The following is a 22,120-nucleotide window of genomic DNA, read 5'->3' as shown; positions in this document are numbered from 1 at the left end:
AACTAACTGCATCACTATGTAAATTAGCCAGTACACCAACCAAATATATTTCACCATACAACATATTTCAGCAATTACAAATCACACAACAAAGTACATAAAGGATAAATCTTACGTATATAATATGTATTTCTTTTTCAGGTCTCGGGCACAGGACAGGTAAATCTTTCGGTGCCTGTCCTGTGAAAGTGAGTTTTCTCGGGGCACTCCCGTTTCCCCCCACATCCAAATCTCAGGCATTGATCTTTAGATCCCAGCCAAAGCAACATTATTGCCCTGCCCTGAAACGGGTCGTCTCGCGTTCATATTTACTTTGACATCTGCTTTTTGGATCCTGGCCTGGCTGGTCTCTCCGGTGCTGCCTTTGTCTCGCTCATCAGTATTATGACCAACCTCACTCCTTCACCTGAAAAGAGTCAAAATAAAATATTCTCCTCCAGCCGTCAACGCCTACGGACTTATCATACTTTTGTGAGCCGTGGAATACTCAAATTAATATCAAATGTTGACCAACTAAGGGCCCAACAAACCTCTTTCTCTGTTTTCCTGAGAGGAATACACCATTCCATTCAACCGAGTGAAATCAAATGCGCTGTAGAAAGTCAAACCAATTCCTGAGATATACGCCGTGCACCGAATCTACTCGAAAGCCTCCAGACAAGCTACCAACTTCATGAAAATGGTAACAACCACTAAACATATTGCCGATACGATTTTACGTAATGGTTGTTATTGTCACATCTTTCATTTTAGTGCCGAACGTCCTCGCCGTCGCTCACTCAATCTGTGGATACCCAAGCAACCAGAATCTGTTTCGCCACCTAACGTATCATCTAATCCGTTCTTCCACCCCCACCCCACAGTCTGTAGTCAAATCGTCTCCTGTCAAACCGCCATCCGATTCTTCACAAACTTTTATCATGAAGAACGACAACCATTCTCAGACAAGCGACGATACGGCCGCTGGTCATGTACAGAACAAGCCTCAGTTTCTCAACAAATTCACTGAAATGTCATCTATTACACTTCACTCTAAAACGTCTTCCCAGATGCAAACTACACAAGCTACCTATTCGGATAGGTCAACTATAACAGATAAGCATCCTACCGTCTGTCAAGCTATTAAAATTAGAATACACAGAAGACATAACTTTTCCCAAACGACTGAGGAATACCCAGAGAATCTACCTGAACAAGTTCTAGAACCCCAATCTGGAGTTTCATTGTACAGTGCAGTGGACTCTCAATGACTTTCACACGTTAATGATAAAGGTAAAACATTATCGTGACATAGCCCCACTTTTCTCCCTGTGCGACCCTCCATCCTCATGAAGTGAACTAAACTGGTACTAGCTGGATCATTGGTACCAGCTAGTGAAAGTGGGTTTTCCCCGGGGTTCTCCCGTTTCCCCCACATCTAACTTTCGGCATTGGATTTACAGATCCCGGCCGCCCTGATGAACCCTAAATCGGCCCTTGATTTTATGGTATTAGCATATAATCTATGGGTGTCTGGTGTCAGTTTGTCGGTCTTTCGTCTTCCTTGCTTGCTCAGAGTTTGTACCATATTTAAAGATGATCTCATCCGTCACTTTTTTCTCGCTTTTCTTTGGATAGCTGCTTCAATATCCTAAAATCACGAGTGGGGCGAAGAGAAAGGCCATCTTTCTGAGCACCCCCGGAGGGGATAGAGAACTTCAAAACGAAATACCTGTCAGTTTTGTTGTTGTTATAGAGCATACTTACCTGGCGCTGAGAATGCCATGATCAACAAGGTGGCTTCTCCAGAGCGAGGCTCACCCATTGCACTCTGGGTGGGTGGAACTATGCCACTATTCCAAACTGGGACAGATGGAGCGTGTAATTTTTGGTAGTGGGGGGACTGCGTTCGCGCTATCCCCTGTAGTAAAAATCGAAAAGAAAAATTCAATTTGTTATTAGAGAAATGAAGTTGTATGTAAATAATGAAAAGTGTGTAACTTCACAATGTTGAATCGTTCCTAACACTCAATACCTCCTTATTATCTGAAGAGAGATTATAAATAATACACAACTAAGGTAAAATAAAATTCTGCCTTGCTTAACATTTTCTTTTATACAGTGAAGCTTACTACTGGTATGAGTGTTAAAACCTTTATTAAAATACAGTAGCGAACAATGTTTCGACCTTAGGTCATCTTCAGGCTAACAAAGAGAAAGTTTGTAACGAGGCACATGTCTCAGGAACGAGAGTGTAAACATGTAAGGGATTATTGTAGGTGGCATTGCAGTTAGGTTATTAATTGGTACAGGTATAAAGATGTTCCTTTATATTGGCTGTAGTTGTTGTATCAGTAGGACTTCTTAGATTTCGCATTTCTTTCCCAACTTAGTATGCTTATGTAGTGTTTGTTTCTGAGTTCCGCGCAAAGCTTCACGAGGGCTATCTGCGCGTGTTTTGTTTGTCAGTGTAGTTCTTACATAGTATGGGCTTTAGTTTTACACTTGGTTTTCAATAAATTTGGTGTTTACTGGAATGTTGTTTTATTAAGATGTTTTACAAATGTTGGATATCTTTTTACTGTGGTGTGCAGCAGTGTAAGGTTTTGTAGTTTGTTGTATCCTCGAATTGATTATTGTTTGTTTGTTGTTGATCTAGGTGTGTGCATATAATTTTGTCAATGGTTTGGAAACCAGATTCAAGGAACACAAACACCTTCACATGTTTTTGAACACTGCAAATCAAATAAGCACAATATGCCCATAGAAAACGCCCAGATACTAAGTTGGGAAACTAACGCAAAATCAAAGAAGCTCTACTTATGCAACAACTAAAACCAATGTGAAGGAACACCTTTATACATAACTACACTAATGAATAGCCTAACATCAAACTCCAACGCTATGTACGATCCCGAACACGTTTACACTCTCCACTAATACATGTGCCCAGCAATGGTCATTTACAAACTCTTTCTTTGTTAACCTGAAGACGACCTAAGAACATCGAAACGTTGTTCTCTACTTTATTTTAATAAAAGTTTTTATACCCATACCAGCTTTCTTGAGATACATTTTTACTTCAAGTGTGTTTTTCGTCATCACAAATGATTTTTGGCGTGTTTTCTTCTAGCTACCTCTCCTACGAAATTGCATAATTGCAACATGCAAAACAATAATTTTCTGGTGAGAAATAAATTGTGAAACAAAAATGTCTACAGTCTTCAGAATGTTTCTTACCTGTTACTAGGATGTCAAAAGCATTAATTTATGCATTGTGTTTTTAGTGACAGAAAAAGGTAACCTCACTGCAATTGGTTTAATTTGAACTATTCTGATACAGCTAATCTCATAAGGTGACATGAATCTTAAAAATTGGTATTCTTTTTCAATAATTTTGCAAGCAATTTTATCAAAAATACATAATATTAAACTTTTAAGTTTATTATTTAATTTGTTAATTCATTATTGTTATCTTTTTTTGTTTATGTTTTATTTTGGTTTCCGAAATACGAGTTTTTATTATTGTCGTAACTTTTAGCTCCTACATTATATATTTATGCTAATCGTTTTTGAGAGATATGATGCATTTTTGTTGTTGTTTTACATTCACAGCTTTGTTTGAAACTGTTGTTGTTGATTTTTCTTGGAGGTAGTTGTATTCTATTTTCGATGGAGGAAATTAATTTGACTGTACTTTGAATAAGAAATATTGCGTTTGATAATAAAGAATAATAGTATTCCTCTTCACTATATATGCATTTAGTTATTAATTGTGTTAGACCTTCACTCTTCAACCCTAAAAATCAGATTTTGATGCCAGTGGTGGGTAAAGTACAGATAGCCTTTTGTACAGCTCTGTGATTAATTACAAAACAAACAATTTTATATTATGTTACCCTTTTTATAAATGGTATTTCTTTTGTAATAGTTCAATTTGTTTTGTTTTTTCAGCAATTCTACTTTTAATGATTATGATAATATTATTTGTGACTGAGATTTTTATAAGTATATTATTTTTTTAATTGTTTGGTTATTTTGGCGTACTCGTTTGTTTTGCTAACTTTTTATCGCCTACATCTTTGGCAATTTGGTTTATGGTTGTCATAATTTGAATTACAACATACTTAGTTATTTACTGCGTTTGCTCTATATATTGCATTCTGTAATACAGTAGCGTACACAGAATTTGATAGGTCTTGGGCATGTTTATAAAAATATACTTAGATTTGAGGGCTTAGGTCATGAGCATTCACTTCTGTAATATTCTAGTTTTAAAGATGTATTCTTAAGTTTTGTATGTAGCAAGCAGACTAATGCTTCTTTCTGTAAAGATTGTATTTATGGATGAAATTAAATTATTATGTATCACGTTTAACATTTCGAAAACTTATATTCGTCGCATAGTGGGATTTCAAATTACTTTAACATGCTTTATAATTTAGAAGTTTTATATAATGTCTTCTGATTGACATTTAATTGCAGGTGTAATTATAGAGTAATTTGCATACAACGTTCATGTAACCAGAATACTTTGTCGTTCATTTTACAAGGTTGCAATTTGCCAAATTTCCTATTCACAGGAAGACACTAATTATGTGTAAAATGACGTGGCATTCGGAAATTGAACGGATAATTTACACGCATGTTTATAGGTTCAATGGTGAGGGTGAGATTGATTTTGAAAACTTACGGTGGTAGTAATAATCTATACATCGAATCACCTTATTCCTGACCAACTCCGTGGTCTTTGATAGCACACAGGTTAAATAATAGAAATGCATTGCAGTAACTTGTAGTTGTGAGCACAACCCGCAATATTTTGGTAGTCAAAAACGTTATATTTGTAATGAAATATAGCCGACGTTCAGTTATACATATATACAGCAATAACGATCAGTCTCAATAAGTTTTTTTTCTGTATTTTTGAAAATCCCAGCTTCAGATATAAAGTTTGATACATTCTCGTAATTCCAACACAAACCAAAGTGTAATAGTGTTAATAAAATTCGTCATTGCATATAATTGTTAGTGGACGCTTAGGGCATTATTACCTTGTGAAAAATTAACGGCTGTGTCAGATCTGGTAGGCTTATGGCCGAAACATAAAACACGTTTAGGAATGAATGACGTATTTGTACACGAATGTTTATTTTCTCACACAGTAATAATAATTTACAGTGGTTGTTTAGTAATTATATAAATTTCAACGCCTTATTCTAGTGAATCACAGAGATAAAAAAACATACACGAACCGACATGTACATAAATTTTGCAGGCAACAATTTTTTAAAGTTATTCCTTTATGATTGATATCAGTCACTTAATTAAAAAAAAAAAGTTATACAGGGTGTTCAGAAAGTCACTGTGCACTTATATATTTATTAACAGACATGTTTCAATTTCGAATACAGGAGGTAAAGATGAGTGACAATCATAAACAATGTTGAAAGTGACCCCCGTTGACATCAATACAGGCCTGGATCCTTCTTATTTTGTTTCTAAACACCGCTATCAGTTGCTGGTTTGAAATAGACTAAATAAAATATGATTACAAAACTGCACAGTGACTTTCCGAACATTTCTACTGTTGATTTAGAGTCCCGACGTTTAGTGTTAAGTGGAATTTTTACTGAAGCCAGGATTTTGGGACTGTAAAAAAAGCAAAAGTGATTAAATATACATCCACATAAAGATACCACAAATTCAGTTCGGCTTCAGAAAGAAATGTAACGTGGTCGTGAGCTGACTTCCAGGCAGGCCGAGTGTGATGTTTCGGCCTAGCCGTTGGAGTTTCGACTAATATTGCCTGCTGTTACATGAAATATCTATTTAAAGTAAGGATGCAGTGGGCTAATGGAGTACGCAGGTACTAACTCGAGGCTTTACAGTTGAAACAAAGAGACTCGAGACTAAGAGTTCCAATAACACGTTTATTTAAGGCAACAATCATTTAATATTTACACAATTTATCTTTTGAACATGATGACTGATATTTAGAAATAATAGCATTTTAATACTTACAAAGAGCTCACGCCAGAATTGGCGTTTCTACTAACGGTTTTGCTTATCAATTTGGCACAAAACTACACGATAGTTATCTGCACTCTACTAACGGTAAGAGACATCTTTTTCCTTCTCCTTGAACGATCGGAGTGCTTGCAATATTTTTCTCTATTCTGGCGTCTGTTATAGAACCTTTTACACTAGTGGAGAAGTGATTTGTCGCCCTATTCATAATTCAAAGTGCCAGCTCGCTTCCTGTTTGTGAATTTCTAAGCTCGTTAGAATACGTCTTCAAATGGTCAAAGTTTCTTTCCTGTTTACAAACTTTTAAGTTTGTTAGTTAATCATTCACTGGAAGCAACAGACCATACAAAGCTACACAATGGACTACATGTACTCTGTCCCTCACGGTATCGAAACCCGGAGTTTAGCGTTGTAAGTCCGCTGATATACCCCTGAGCCATTGTGGTGCTAATAATTTCTTCTATCAGAACTATAAAACAGTAGAACTCGAAACACATTGTTTTGAAATGACTTTAGTTAATAGATTGGTTATTTAAAGTTGTCGAGGACTTTCTGATGCAAGTTTTATTCCGCGATTATAATAGCATGTCAGTAGACGCGCTGACATGGAAGCAATAGAGGCAGCTGCCCGTGGACCTGGAGGAAAGAAATTTGGTTATACAGTAAAACTCACAAAGCATCTTTTAGCTATATCTTCATTTAATCTTAAAAAGCATAGTTTTTGGCTTTTCTTTCCATATACACTCTTGATTAAAAAATAACTGATATTATAACTTGAGTAATAATTAAAAAATACTTTTGCTTTATATATTTAATAAATATCTGTTGTTACATTATTGATGTTTCAAGCTTATACTGTGAACTAAAAACGGCTGCGTCTATGATTTTGACTTGTTTATGAACTCGTTACTGTTCTAATTTAGGATCTTCTCTTTAAGCTCTTAAAATGTTAAAAGAGAGAGAAAGGAGCAAGAGAAGAATGTTTACCCCGAGGACTGTGCTGGCTTTCAAAACTTTTGCATGTGATAAATTAAAGGAAACTATATATGCTAGTAGCTGACATGTGACAAATAAAAAAAGTTGTATATTTCAGTATCTGATACGTTACAAAGGAAATTAAGCTGTACAAGTTGGTATGTGACACGTGACAAAGGAAAGAAAACTGTACAATCTAGTATCTGTACACTGGACAAAGGAAATGAAGCTGTAGAAGTTGGTATCTCACACGTGACAATTGAATGTAATTAAAAACAGGTGTATAACGTTAAGAACTTTATATTATTTCATTTAAGCAACTATGGTTTTCTTGCTACATTTTAAAGTTATTATAGAAAGAAAGGAGACGGATAATTTTGATTTATTCTGTATGGTGGTTACGATTTCACATAAAATTAGGAAAGTTAATGTAGCAGATAATATTTGAAGCTTTCTCGAAAAAAAGTTGGAAATTTATTTCGCATTACGTAAAAAATAAATTTGTTAATTTTCAAATGGAGAAAAGTATTTTAAATATCAGATTGAAATCACTTTACACTAGGAGTAGTGACTACTTGGACTCCATATATTAAAACATTAATTTTTAGTACAAATACTTTATCAGAAATTGTGATCTTTTATGTAGATAAGACTAATAATGTTTATTGAAAGCTTGCCAAGTACGTGAAGATTCATGAGTCGTATCGGACGATGTGTCGACAAATTCGTATTACGGCTTCACCGTACAATACTCGCAACATCACTAGTAAAATCCACTGTTGTCCAAGTCATTTATAAAATGTTAAATTCGAGTGTGATTTTGCAAAATCATTAACAACACTAGACTAAAATGCTTCTAGAACAGTTTAATATCTAATTCGACGTAAGAGATATATTTTGTCTCTTCTTGGACTGCTATGCTCTACGAATTAGGTACTTAATATAAAACACCACGTAACCGTATTGTTTTATCATCTTCACAGCTAAGATTTCTGAATACAATGCTTGTTGTACAGTTTCAAAATTTACATTATCTGTTTATCATTCTTAGCCTGCTAGCATGATCGATACGATGTTGATGTTAGGGCTCTAGGTTTTATTTTTTTCATTTTATAATTTATTATTTTGCCTCGTGATAAAATAATAAAATAAATGCAACTGCTTTAAATGAAGGCACCGGTAAATGTCATTTATAATTTTATTTTATTTTTTTAAGTGTAACTTCATCTCTCACCTTCGACCTTCTAAAAATTATTGATATTTCAATCATTATTCCCATACAAATATTCACATATTATTTTAAAACTAACAGAATATTAAAACATTAATTTTTTTTTGTGCAGAAGCAACTCATGTTCAACGTAATTAGCTATTACTTATGTTACTTAAGATATCATTCGCGATAAATATTCTATCTAATCTCTAAATGAGCGGAAGAAAATTCAAGCGTGAGAGTTCTAGATGTGTTGTTTTATAAACTTCAAGTTACGAAAAGCAATTCTTTAGCCTTAAACTGCTTCAGTCATAGAAATGTTTATTTTATATAAAAAAGTTAACTGACTATAGAAATAGCGGTGCGTAGAAAGAAAAACTGATTGGTGGTGCAAATTAAATATTTTTAAATAAAAGTTATCCTTGTTTTTGATAGTTGAAGATTCATAAACAACTTCTCAGATTAAAATATCATTTCGACCATGTGCTAAAGTTTGTCATCTAGTGCCAATAAATTAAAATGGCCATTGTTATTTTAACCCTAGTACACACACTCAAAAAAATTACGTTGCCCACACTGGGGGTCATTTTTGACCCCCACCAAAATATTTAAAAAAAAATTATTTTCACATAAGCAAAATATATATTTGGACAAAATATTTATTCTATACAATTTATGCATACACTCTGGGTAACTTTATGGTCATTGCAAGCCATTTTACTACATTTGATACACTTTGAAGAAGTTTTTTTTCTTGAATCACGTGCGCATATTTGATACCATTTCCTAACGTTCTCTTCAGCAACTTTTTGTCTTTTTGGAGGGATCACTTCATTTGTATCTTCTTCAGGCAGTAATTTATCAGTAAGCAACTTCAGAAATTCACGTCTTGCTCTTTTTTTGGTACTTTGATGCGAATTCTAGATGGCGCTGGCTATAGAGAAGGAAAGCATTGTATGCGGCAGCATCAAGAATGTTATAAAATAGTGCCATTGGCCACCTTCTGGTCTTTATTTTTGTGGAAAAGAATCTAACTATTTGGTCTAGTGTATCGACTCCTCCTTTGGTGGAGTTATAGTGTGATATTATTTCAGGTTTTCCTGATTCATCATCGATTGAGGGCTCTCTATGCAACGTAGATAAGAATATTCTAGAATGCTCGAGAACATTTATAGAGTGTTCTAGAATGTTCTAGAACACAAAATTTCATATCTAATATTAATTGATTGTTTACCAGAAATGTAATTGAGTTTTTTAAACGGGGGTCAAAAATGACCCCCAATGTGGAAAACGTGAATTTCGACGTTAGACAAGGGGTGTAATACCCCATTTGCATAAAATACATGTTAAACGTATTAGTATAGTATGTTATTAGTATAGATTAAATTTGGTACATTTTTAGGCCCGAAAGTCACACCTTTGATATTTCTATAACAACTTAAACACAAGTGGGCCCATTTTGACCCCACCGTGTGTATGAGGGTTAAATCAAAACACGCATAAACTAAAATCAGATATTTTATAATTTCTTTTATTACTGTAAAATTTCAACCTTACAAATGTTTCTAAGTTGTAAAATTTAAGACCATTTTTCAAAGTATAGGCAATTTTTTGGTTTTTTATAACGAACAACAAACACATAGGTAAATTATTTCTAATGGAAATTACAATTTTGTCACATAAATATCAAGTGTAAGGTTATTCTTTAATTTTGATAATCTAAGTATACTTATGCATAATTTCTTGAGGGTATAAATCGATACCTATTTTTGATTGGGTGATGCACATTGAATGGTTATTACACTTCAGCTCAAAGTGCACCTATTGATTATTCGATCTTCATGAAATAATGGGAACGTTGACTTTCGCTGGTAACTAGAATGGATAGAAAAGAAATCGACTTAATTTTGTCTTGCTGTTTTGTCTCGTGATTTATTGATATTCATATTCAAAATAATTTTAATGTATGGTACTTAACCTTCAGTATTCCACAAACGTGTCTGCAATACAATAGCAACAGTTTCAAAAATGTTTACCTCTTATATTTTTGCATGTAGTTTTCAAACTCCCAAACATAAATACTATGTTATTCAAAAAAGAATAACAACAAAAAACAGAATATTATAAAACACTTTAAAATGTATTTTTTAAAGCAAAAGCTTGCTAAAATATGATAAAGTATAGTGTACATGTATGAATACCAACGCTAAAATGTAGTATTTTTTAACTATCTACAACGCTAAACTAGTATTTTGTTAATATCTACATGATGTATTTATCCATTTATGATATTGTTTTCTTCTCATTTTACTGATTTTTTCACGAAGCTTATGTCTTGAAAAGTTACAAACAATATGTGTTGGTTACTGATAGATACAAATAAATGCTAAGAGATACAGATAGATAAAAAGAGAAATAAATCAACCATTCTATGGCAGTAAAACAAAGTGCATCAAAATAAAAAAAAATATTTAAAAATGAGATACCTCAAAAACATTGAAGAAATTTAAGAATAAAACATTCACTTGATATCAACAAGAAAAACTGTGAGATATGTTTTATCATGCATGATTGAAGACACCAGAAGAAATTACTTGTATATTTTTACACAACAGCACCACTTAGATACAAGCACTGGTTTACCTCTGCATTAAAACACATTATTTATTGCATCAGTTTGTTAGATAAATATATTATGGACAATCAAATAGAGAAATAGGTTGAATGGTATCACAATAATTTTGCGTGAATACATTCATATGATTTGAATTTCTGATCAAGATATACCACAAATTTAACTATTTCAGAATAGTCACATTAAAACGCCCCCAAGGCTGAAAGGGCGAGCATGTTCGGTGAGATGGAGATTCGAATCGCGACTCTCAGATTACGAGTCGAGTGTCTTAACCACCTGGCCATACCGGGCTGGAAGGATTGAAAGATTTGCTTTTCTATAACGCATGTGTGTGAATATAAATATACCTGAGCTGGTAGATATTGAGACGCATGCGCTCACGTATATTTTCATTGTGTTTACACACATATAACCTTTTTACCACTATTTAATTATTTAATATCTTTCATTTTTCATTTTTATATTTAATTTTTAGTTTGCAGATAACTATATATCTCTCAAACTTCAAAGTATGGCATTGTTGCCTCCCAAAATTTGATATATTTTAAAGTTTTTTCACCCCACCTTCCCCCACGTAGCTCAGTAGTAAAGAGCTTAAAGTAGAAAAGCAGTTTCAGTACCCGTGGTGTGTTTGGAAAATTGTAATAAGACTTCATACGAATATTCCTTGTGAAACTTCCATTCCTCAGGAGAAACGAAACAGATTACGTCACATCCAGTCGATAAAAACATCTACAGATAATATAGCAGCATTTACCCGACACCCTATACTGATGGTGATCATGTATTTAAGAATACACGGGAGAAAAGTGGTGTCACTACTCTGAAAACTGGAAATTTTTTTTCTACATCATAAGTTCGCCAAAATTATTTTCAATGCTACAGATGGTTTAAGTCGAAAATCTCCTTTTGTCACATTGTCTCCAAATGACCAAGTAGACAAGGCTTTAAATACAATAGTAAAGAATGGAAAACGATTCTCTTCTTGCTACCTTATAGGTAGCAGTAGAAAGGGATGTATCATAAGTACATTTTGGTTTAAGGTGCGAAGCATGGTGCTTACGAAATGTTGTTACTTTTTAAAAGGGACATGTAATAAACGTTTTAGAGGCAAATTATTCGGACACTCCATTTATAAACACGCTCAGAATAATGATTTAAAATTTACATTGGAAAACAAAGAAATATGGATTACTCATAATTCAAATTGTGAATTATAATCATGTATTTATTATAATGAAAAAACACCTACCATTTATTAGCCCAACTCAATAAATGATATAAATCCTTTTGTAAAGCAGTAGTATCCTTTTTACAATTAGCAACAACCAAGACATTAATATCATCTGCAAATTTAAATATTTATTGACTATTCCTTTACCTATATCATTGATGTAGATAAAAAAGATCAAAGGTCCGAAGAGTGAGCCCTGAAGTACCCCACTTGTGACATTAGTCTAGTTTGACTGAACTCCATTTGTAACAACCCTCTGCTTTTTTTATCCAGCCACTCTTCTACCCAATTTTCTAACTTATTTCCCACATCTTTCGACTTTTTTTTTCACAAGCCTTCTATGTATCACATTGTTAAATGCTTTCGAAAAACTCAAATATACCAAAACTACATTACTATTACCCTCACCTACATAAGCAGTAACATTTTTCTATGTTTGTATTTTATCCTATTTAACGTCTTAAATAGCATACATATGTTTTGAAATCAGAATGTAATGAAAAGAGGCAACTTCAAATTATATGGAATAGGTTTGTTTATATACACAGCAATATGTATATAGTATGGAGTTCATTGTTAACTATAATTGATACCTAATAAGCTCCTATTATTACCCATATTACCTCCAACTTATTTTCCTCTTAAAAGACACAAATGCACAATTCAGTATTACAGTTAAAATGAGTGAGGTTTGGTAAAGTTACTCTTGTGTTTATTTAATTACTTAAGTAATGACCATACATAGGGGTAGAATGAATGAAGATAATTTGTCTTGATTAATTATCAAATTGCTGTCTCGTTCGCGCGACAACTTTAACTAAGGTCACTGTGCCCTATAGTTTTACATATAAGGACACTGTATACTTGCAGCCACATGACCGCAGATACTTGGGCGTTTTTAACGAAAATGTGACACAGAAATTAAACCTTACACTGTTTCTCAAACATTAACAGCCTTTAAAATTTCGTATAACACGAATATTTTAGGTGGAAACTCACATATCCAGAAATCTGCACTGAGTCTGCCATCCACAGGGGAAAGAGCAACAAACTTGTAGTGTTAAAATCCCTCAGTTTACTGCTAAGCCACTGAGAGGCTCGGTCTGAATAAAGAAAAAATTTACATACGTTGAAGGCGTATATGTAAATAAAGGTTTTTGAAGTATTGAGTTTAGAGATTCAGGGCCTCATATATTCAAATTATTTCTTTTTTTAACATTCATTATATTTAAGTTTCTTTATATTCTTTACTTTTGAAACTATCGCAATTTTCGCCCATAGTGTCGACGTTAGTACCTCCTATTTCTAAGTCTTCTACTGACCATCTGTTTACGTTTTTTCTTAATTTATACGTATTAGAATATTAATGTACATCAGAAGGTTACAGGTAAAATGTATATACATTTTTAGAAGAATATTGTCTCTGACGTTTTACACATCGACAAGTAAAATGTAGCATGAAAAAATTACAATTTAAGGTGCCACAGAATATACAAATAACAATAATGATGATTATGGAACTATGCTTTGATCTAGTTGTTATTAAGACACCTTGTAGAGCAAGTTCCATATGCCAGTACGTTGTTTGGTTTGGTAAAAATGAGTCAGTTTTCATATATTTATTCTTTTGCAATAATACTTGTACTTTTAAAAATTCAAAATGTGTACAGAAGGCTTTCAAATTTCATTCCCTTGTTAAATGACGCTTCAAAATTAAACGATTTCATTTATGTTGTTTTTTGTTTTTGTTTTTTGCTTATCCAGATATACTTTCAAAAAAATTAATGTAGTCTTGACCTGTAAATGATGTAAAATAAAACCTCAAGAAGGATTTAATTTAAAAGTACAATTTAAAAATAAAATATCCTTGAATGTTAGCATTCTTCTTTAATTACACCACTGCACATTACTCTTGGTTACCTGAACAATGTAAACAAATCAGAATGTGTTTCTTTGTAAAGTTACCACAGCTGATATCAAAGTAATTATGACAAGAAAAATGGTTGGTCTGACATAATTTCAGTGCATGGTATCCTTGAAATAATTTATAATGCCATTCATTTTTTCCAAAGGGCGTTTAAATTTGTAAAGACAAAAGTATCTTCAAACTACACACTTAATCATTTTACTGATAAAATAAAGTTTGAAAGATAACCACAACCATAACACACCGACAGAAAATTTTTAACTTATATGCACACAAAAAAATATCCTCCACTAAATGTTCATATTATTTACAAAACAGAATGGACTAAATCTGCAGATTTAGACATCTAAACAATTAACTTCACAGCTTAGGCTTCACATAAATACTACTAAACACAAATAGAACCTGTTCTTTTTTTCCCATAACCAAAGACTGAAATAACTTACTTTCACTAAATGTTTCTCAAACCAAGACATCTTTTGAAATTTTCTACTTCAAATAAACAAATTGCAGAAAGAAGTATAATGATAATAATAATAAGATGAAGAAAAAATATTATCATATTGTGTCAATTGTGATGATATTAACCAAGATCAACAAATATAAACATTAATTTGAGAAAGTCAGTATAAAAATACAAAGAAAAAAGGCAACATCGTGTCACAGGGCACAGCAAGGATAAGATCAGGTACTGTACACTTTTTTCTTTTTTTTTTTCTGCATGTGATGACCAACCATGATAGGCTGGCTATCCTTGCTTCCTCGGCTGGTTTAGTAAGTCTTCATTGAAATTCGCCCTTTTCCTCCTAAGTAATAAACAAACACAAATGCCAAAATGTATTTTTTTTTTTTACAGAATACCTACATCGGTGAAAATTATTACAAAGAATTGATATTTTAATTATCTAACGGAGGAACAGTCCATGAAGACATGATCAATAAAAAACCTTGACAGTAAACAAATTGTTAATACTACATTACCTACAAGGATAAATAAAAAGAGGAAGATTGTATGTGACTCTACAGTACTTTAGATTAGTGGGAAACTTCTTATACATGAAAACAAAGAATAGGACTAAGATTGTGTTAAAAAGGCAAACTATTTTAAGAAAAAAAAAAAGGACTGAGTTTACCATAGGCATTTAATGAAGCTTTGTGGAACAGGTATCTCTAATTAAATCATTTCTTTGTTAAAGATGAAAAATGTCAAATATCAATGTTAAATCAAATAAATTAAATTTATTAGTTTTAACATTTGTTAGTACACGTTAAAATATCCACCTTTCAGTACACCTGGGGCCATATGGACCCCTCGTATATTTAATGATCATAATGTTAAGCTATGATTTAGATGTTGAAAAGTTAGCCTACTGTAGAAACCTTCAACAAATCGCATACAAGCCGTTGTAAGCAAAATGAGGTGTTGTATGACAGATGAAAATCTACGGGCAGTAAAATAAACAGTAATAAAATAAATACTCCCGATGAAAGAAAATCCACTTTCCAAAAGCGTCTGGGTTATTGATTTTTCTATTCTTTTAAACGTTAGGTTTAAAAAAAAACACACAATTAGTCTACCTGTATAAAGAAAAACCTCACTTTCTTCATTTATTACACTGGTTTCTAAAAATTCGACGAAGAAAATAAGAAATCAACACATTTACACTCCAATTCATGTATCTTACCGTATGCGCTATGTACTTACTAGGTTTTCGGTGACGAAACCGGCGTCTGGCTATTAATAAGGATTTAGAAGAGTACATACTACACACAATGACTCCATTCTGATGTTTTCTTAGTTCTCGAATCTTTAGGGACTTTCTTGATTTCATTATTATCATATTGCTAGTTAACTTTTCACTTTTGGTCTCTTCGTTTCGAAATGCCAGTCAATAAAGGTAACTTCTGGTGGAAGAGTGATGTGATCTTCAATATTTAAAATGAGTTCTTCTCCAACATAAACAGAGCCCATATCTGTGATATAACAGACGGGGTTAAATTTTTGTGATTAAAGTATGAAAAAATCGACATACATGACAACGTGAAACTATAGATCTAACCAAGGAAACTGTAGAAAGTCACTTTTCCAAACAATTTATTTTTGTAATTTTTTAATTACATATTATAAAGAGAAATTTTTCTGCGTTCCTTGATCAACTTGATTTTGTAAAATATGAGTTGTTTATTGATATAGGCAGTAAACAAGTATTATAAAGAATTTCTCTATAACTGTTTTGGCTAAATTTGATGAACACGTTTTGTACTGAAAATATTAGTAAAGTAGGTTCACTCATATCTCCATGTTTTCGTGAAGCAGCTAAAAAACTTACGTTTCACGTCTATGTATTTAAACGTTTAGAGATTTGAATTTTGTCATAGTAGGATGTAAACTAACCTATGGGAGGAACTTGGATCCGAAATATTATACTTCCAACGTTCACAAGAATCGTGTTGTTGTTGTTCTCGGTAACACGTTTAAGTACAGACACTTTGAAACTATTTAATTCTACATCCATGTCAGTTATAGGACTTATCCGTAATTTCCTGCCTCCACTTTCGATTTCTATATTCCGTGGTGATTTATCTATCGTCAGAACGAATAAAATACACTTGTTTTAATGAAGGGTAATAAACATAGTTACTCAATTTTTGAACAAATTAGAAAAATAAGCCTTAAAAAGTTTAATTAGATAGCTAGCAAAAAAACTAAACAAAAGAACATTATATCTTAAAATATTCAAAATATTACTTGTTTGTTTCTCTTAATGTTTAGTTGTCTTACTTCATTCAGTATTTTTGTTCCACTGATATGAAAAACGTTCAAACATGCATTGTTAATTATATAAAAAATATAATTTACACATTTGAAGCTAAGATTATGTACGCTTTTACCGTGAGCAGGTTCATGAAATAGCTATCTGTATATAATACACATTAAAGAGAAGTGAATGAAAAAAAAAACAACTTAATAGATAATTTTGTTTTGGAATTTCGCACAAAGCTACGCGAGGGCTATCTGTGCTAGCCGTCCCTAATTTTGCAGTGTAAGACTAGAGGGAAGGCAGCTAGTCATCACCACCCACCGCCAACTCTTGGGCTACTCTTTTACCAACGAATAGTGGGATTGACCGTCACATTATAACGCCCCCACGGCTGGGAGGGCGAGCATGTTTGGCGCGACGCGGGCGCGAACCCGCGACCCTCAGATTACGAGTCGCACGCCTTACGCGCTAGGCTTAATAGATAAACTCCTTTTTATTTATATTTTTAAACTACTCCCAGGAAAAGAAAGTTGAACTATTCGCTCAACTGTCTTTTACTAAGTTCCGGTAGGTAGCCATGTGATCTGTATATCGGCCCAGCTAGTTAGTCCTTACGACATTAATCTGTTTAGTAATCTAATTTGTGATATAAAATCATTTTAAAATAAATACCACCATTGATTAATTTCATTCCCCTATTTAGAATATAGAAGAATAGTCTCAAACTCAATAGTGATATAACCTTATTCAGATGTTACTGAAGATTTACTGAAACATTATATATATAAAAGTATAGCAGAATAAACAACCACATACCTGATGTGATGTTCATTTTCAATGCTTTCGGTTTTTTGGCGAACTTTGAACAATTTTTCCCATCTGATTTCGAAAGCATCGTAATTTTCAAATGGAACACCATTTTCATTTGTTATTTGTAAAGAAAATGTCAAGAAGTTTCCAATTTGTCTTCTGAACCAACAAGTTTTTGTTCCGTTACGACTGATCTCGTGGTCGCAAGGAAACATCGAATCCACGAATATCTTCAAAGGCGTTTTCCTAGACAGAATATACTGAGATTCAACACGCTTCTGAGCCCCATCCTTTTACAAACACTCGTCACTTTTTCAAAGCACGCGTGCAATCGTAAACCTAAACCAGAGAATTTCCTTTGTGCTCACAACTAACTATCTAAACATAGTATATATGATACGTCTATAAAGTACCTGTCTAAAGTTTTGAACTTGTCATGCAGCTAAATATTTAACATACACGTACATTGGGCAGAAAATCATACTTACTTCAAAGGTGTAACAGTAGTAGGAATCTCGGTTGATGTGCTTCTTGTATGTTTGATACTAGTAACGCTTCGTTCTTTAGCCATTTCATTAATTTAACCTTTCATAAAATAATTAAGAGTTTCTTTCAGTATTATTTCATTCATAGATTTCTTTCTTGAGCGAAAGGAAAACAGTGAAGGTCTCAGTCTATTCAAGACGACAAAAGTATTTTCTAAGGTTGTCTAATTTACTGCAGGGATGTCATTCTGTTTATTCTACCCTTGATTTGGCATTTTCAGTAGTTCGTTTTTTATCAGAAAAAAGTTTCTGGATTGTTCCATTATAACTCGAATTGTTTTTAGTGTGCTCTTCTTTGTTGGCGTCTCTGTAATTAAACTTTTTGTAATGTTTATTAAGAGTTTTGTTTAGAAATTTGTATATACTTTGATCTTTCACGGGTATATCAATTTTCTTTAATTCAGAACTACTTCCGTAGGATGGCCGCTGATCTAGTCTGTAATCGTGGTTATACTTTTCAGGATTATTACGATTAGATCCAACGAAATCAAGATAGTTTTTTTGAAGTATTCATTATCCAATTGCCTAAATATTGATACATTAGTTTATTTTTATGCGTTACTGCAGGGATGTCATTCTGTTTATTGTACCCTTGATTTGGTATTTTCAGTAGTTCATTTTATCAGTGGAAGAAGACTTGTCAGGATAAAGATTGTGAGATATCTTCCGTCCTTCCACCACTGTGGCAATCAGAACCAGACAAGCAAATCTAAGAATACGAAGCCAAAACATGCGTTTGTAATTCTGAAAATAAAGTGAACAAATAGATAAATATTAGTGATGATAATCACCTTTCTTTTCATAATAGTAATAAAAGATTTAATAAAAGGACAATGATGAGTGTAATACGACAATAATATTCGAGTTTTTGTTTCTTATAATATAACACGAACCTTTAAGACTTGAGTGTATAATGTAGCACGTTGCAGAAGCTGGTGGTCGCTAGCACAGTGTTTAATAGATCACTAAATACATTACACTAACGTAAAGTGGCCTAAGTGTGGCATTGTCGTTACCGTATCACCTTAGGGAATCGAGGATCTCGAGTTCGAGATATGATGCTGACAAACACGATCTGGGTTTTATGTTGTGGTGTGTTATAAAAGTATCAGCGAATAGTGCTATATATTTAAGGATAGCCACCCCAAAGATTCATATCCATTGGGACCATGAGATAAAGAAGCCAAAAACACGTTACTTCGTGCCACCCCATACGTGTAAGAGAAAACTAAATGTTTTCCAAAAGACTTGTTTAAACTAAGAGTAAACCTAATGTAAAACATGAAAATGATATATATAACGGAGAGAAAATGAAACGTATCGATTATTTAAGAAAACACTGACAATGTGTTGGAAGTGTTAAAACTTGTGTATAAATAAGGGAACAATTAATAATATATTACTCAAAGCTGTCCTCGTATGTTTGCTAACTAAAGTATTAGGTTTCGCGCGGATTATTAGGTTGATAACTATGTCGGCATTTAGTAAACAGATTTTAACATAAAAGGAAAAACTATACACTTTAGTTACTCATTCATGGGATGTGATACGTATAAAGATAACCTTCACTCTGACTTGTCCATCAATTTTAAACTTAAACAATGAAAACAAAGAATGAAAAACAAACCTCTTTAATTAACGTAATCTCTGCAGTTGGAAATAGCAAACATTTGTCGAACTTCGTAGCTCAAGTTTTAATTCGATACTCTCAGCGTCTTTCTTAACAACAATATTAAGTTAATTATAATTGCTAGGCAACATGACGTACAGACTATTGTTGGAACGCATAATTACTAAAACGCGTGGCTGTCCCATACATACATTGTTATATAGGGAATCACGTTGTTTTCTCTTCTCGTAGATTGTCCTATTAAAATAATACGCAATCACGTTTGTTCGTGTCTGTCTGTCGATTTGCTAGTACGATAATACTTAAATCTTTATTAACACTCCTACGAAAAGACGTTTCTAGTCCAGATTTCTCCAAGCCATTTGCCCTGGCTGTGGTTTCGCTAGATAGTAGATAGGGACAGTGGGAATCTCGTTAATCCATTCATTAATGGATTTAAATGGCAATTTCATTTAAATACAAAATTATTAGCCTAATATTAATAACCTTTCAAGTTGCTCTGGGGCCTATTAGGCCCCACTTTTCGTAGGAGTGTTAAATATAAACCAAACTCGTAAGTTATAGTTACAAAATACAGTAACTTTCTGTTTTCATAATGTCGCAATGTTTTGTATATTTTAGTCAAATATATCTTTACTCTTATTTAACAGTAGACTACTCTAAGTGGCAGTAAGCTACACTATTTAAGTCACCTAATAAGTTTCTATGACAACCGTGCATGACCGATTTACAACGCTAAAATCAGGGATTTGATTGCCCTCGGTGGATTCGGCAGATAGCTCGATGTGGCTTTGGTAAAAAAAAACCACACATATGATATAGCCAGGTGGTTAAGGCAATCGACTCGTAATCCGAGGGTCACGGGTTCGCATCCCCGTCGCGCCAAACATGCTCGCCCTTTCAGCCGTGGGGGCGTTCAATCCCACTATTCGTTGATAAAAGAGTAGCCCAAGAGTTGGCGGTGGGTGGTGATGACTAGCTGCCTTCCCTCTAGTCTTACTCTGCTAAATTAGGGACGACTAGCGCATATAGCCCTCGAGTTGCTTAACGCGAAATTCAAAAACAAACAAACAAACGTTTACGGGATTCTTTGGCGAGAGTGAGAAAGTTACAGACGTGTTCTTTCGACGCTAAAAAGGAAAGATTGAATAGATAGGCTTCCCCAACTAATACAGCTGAAAAAATATATAACACATTACCAGTGCGATTGACCACAAAGACTACTACAACAGCAGCGGCCACCTGAAAAATCACTAAAGAAAGAACAAGGCATTCCATATAATAATATACAGCGAATAATCTCAAAGAAAACACAGGCACCCACTAATCTTATACATATAGACACAGACGACAGTTACAACATTCTAAAACTACTAAATAATGGAATAACGCTTTGGTATCAAAAATACCAAGTAGAACAACTAAAAACTCTGGCAATTGTAGTAACACAATGTTACAATTGCCAAAGATATGGACATGTTTCTGTAGCCTGCTAAGCAACACCGAGGTGCTGCGGCTGTGGCAGGGAACACCATATCTCCCAGTGCAAAAAAGATAAAGAAACACCCAAATGTTGTAACTGTGGTCAAACCCACACAGCCAACTATAAAGGATGTGATAAATACAAACAAATAAAACAACGTATATATCAGATAAGAACACCATCATCAGAACAGAATCAACCAAATACAAACAGACAACCAAAAAGAGACATATCAACAGAATTTAATAAAACAACTGAAACCACATATGCAGAAATGTTAAAAGGAAAAGAACCCCACAAACAGCAAGAACAGAACATTAGTACTTAGGAAAAGAATACCTTAACACAAACACAAAAGCCACAAGAAAACAGCACCACCTTCCAAAAAACGAATACTAACACACCAGATAAAACAAGCCTTTTCACAACCATAATCAAAAACATACAGAATTTGTAACAGAATACACAAAACCGAACCAAACAACCAACTGCTTTGAATTACTGATTAATATCTCCAAAAAACACATCACACCCCACATACCCTACATAATATCAACACTTACTGGTTACATGCTCACAGCATAATGTTCACAGTAGTATATATCAACATCCAAGGTGCAATAGCTTCCAAGAAACATGAGATCGAAGACCTAATACAAGAAAGTAACCCCCCATTATAAGAGTAGGCGAAACTCTGATATACAATAACAATAGATTTAAAATACCAAATTATTCAACAATAAGGAAAGACAGAATAAATAAAAATAATGAAAACAGAGGCATTATGCTGCTCTACAAAATGTAGCTATCAGTAATAGAAATTAAACTGAGGAGTAACAACGAACATGTTACTGTCGATATCCTGCAAAGAAATAAAACAAAAGTAACTGCAGCAGG

At 33.4% G+C, this 22,120-nt stretch overlaps 1 non-coding gene across 1 annotated transcript; it reads left to right on the top strand.

The window, feature by feature from the left end:
* Positions 1–1,738: 1,738 nt before the first annotated feature.
* On the top strand, positions 1,739–1,903 carry LOC143233866 (U1 spliceosomal RNA). Its single transcript, XR_013018363.1, has one exon. It is a non-coding gene; the product is annotated as a U1 spliceosomal RNA (small nuclear RNA).
* Positions 1,904–22,120: the final 20,217 nt, after the last annotated feature.

The sequence above is a fragment of the Tachypleus tridentatus genome, chromosome 1, assembly GCF_004210375.1.
Source record: "Tachypleus tridentatus isolate NWPU-2018 chromosome 1, ASM421037v1, whole genome shotgun sequence".
In the NCBI taxonomy this organism is placed as follows: Eukaryota; Metazoa; Arthropoda; class Merostomata; order Xiphosura; family Limulidae; genus Tachypleus; species Tachypleus tridentatus.
Note: the sequence above shows the minus strand (reverse complement) of the source record. Positions and strands in the feature narration are given on the sequence as shown.